Here is a 1,645-nt window from a genome sequence, read left to right as displayed (position 1 = left end):
GAAACTGGAGAAATACCAGGGCCTCAGAGAGGAACTGGAGAAGGCCTGGAAGGTGAAGACCACAGTCACCCCCAAACTGGAGCAGTGGCTCAAACAGATCCCTGCGCAGAACCCTCAAACTCCCAGGCCTCTGGTAGAGGACCCGAGCTCAGAGGATGAAAGAGACCATATATATTATTTGTTCTCCCACAGACGAATGAAATACAACAGAATATCCTTTGCTTCCCAACAGAAGAATACAATAAAATAGAAATATTGTTCTCCCAGTGTGGAAAAGTGTTTCTTCTGCTCAATTTTATAATTTGCAATTATTTTGTTTGTAGTTAAGGAGTTTTAGCTTAATTATTTTTGTCTCATGTGATGTCATCAGTCCAAATGCACACGAAGCAGATTAGTCTTTTTTTTTTGAAGAAACTTTATATTTAGTTAAATCATATAAAGTCTATAGTTCCTTATTAAGCAATATTTAAATTTTTGGTTTAAAATGTTCATTAAGCTACACCACTGGATAGGATCTTTAAGTGGAGAAGACTGTTAGCTATACTTACCCTTACTATTTTGTTTCCTGCTTCATAATATGATGTTATCACTTTTTTTTATTTATGCATATTAGATCTCATTTTGATAATTTATCCACACTTTTATTCTTAATGCTGTCTATATGATTTAAAGACTACATGCACGTGATTTGAGTGACTTTTCTGTTCATTATTAACTTTTTTCTTAGTTTATGGATCTTCATGATGGAAGCACTGAACATTCTTTTATCATGTTAGTGTCTTCAGAAATTTTGCGTGTCTGTTTCTTTCCTCTAAGCAACAAACTTTCTCACAAGAAGCCTGAGAAAAGAATGAGTTTTCAGAATCATCCTAATGTAATGTGGGTGGAAGAATTTCACCTATCAGAAAATCATAAACACTGTATCTGTTGTCTTTTGGCTGCATATTTCCCTCCAGTCTGTGTTGGAGATTCTAGATTCTTTATTATTGACATATTACAGATAAACAACAAAATGTTTATTGCAGTAGCTTAAAAAGAGCTCTCAAAGGAGATGTTAAACAACAAACAATCTCAAATAAATATCACAAGCACACACACAATGTAAACATTCAGTTACTTCTAGATTGAGGTACCGATAAAAATAAAAAAAATGTTAACATAGAAATAAATGAAACCTGAAGTAAAATAGTATTGCTCTCTTGTTAAAGTGTGAGCAGATTGTAAGATGAATATAAACTGGATAAATGTTATTGTCTGAGTAACATCATAGAGTCATTCAGTGAGATTATTAGAGATTAGCACACAAGTCTTTAATTCCGAGTTGGGAAAATACATGATTATTGTAGACAAATGAAAATGTAATTTTTCTGCAGAACAGAAGATATGAGGGCTTATAGAGTGAAAGTTTCAAATAGAAGTATCTGTTTTACATTGTATCATGACTTTGCTAAAAAATATGCAAACTGATGAGGTCACAGGAGCACCTGCTGATCCTCCCTGTTATTTTCTGAAGGCCACACATCAGTTCAATGGTTTTTGTCAGTGAATTTCTGGTACAATTCTGACATATCTGACCAGTTTTCTTCACAAATTTGGTAAAGTTCATTTAAATTTTATGTTGTTCTCCCACTGACCCAGCTTTAAG

Source organism: Poecilia latipinna, unplaced genomic scaffold (assembly GCF_001443285.1).
Source record: "Poecilia latipinna isolate Pla-1442-1.1 unplaced genomic scaffold, P_latipinna-1.0 Scaffold618, whole genome shotgun sequence".
NCBI lineage: Eukaryota > Metazoa > Chordata > Actinopteri > Cyprinodontiformes > Poeciliidae > Poecilia > Poecilia latipinna.
Note: the sequence above shows the minus strand (reverse complement) of the source record.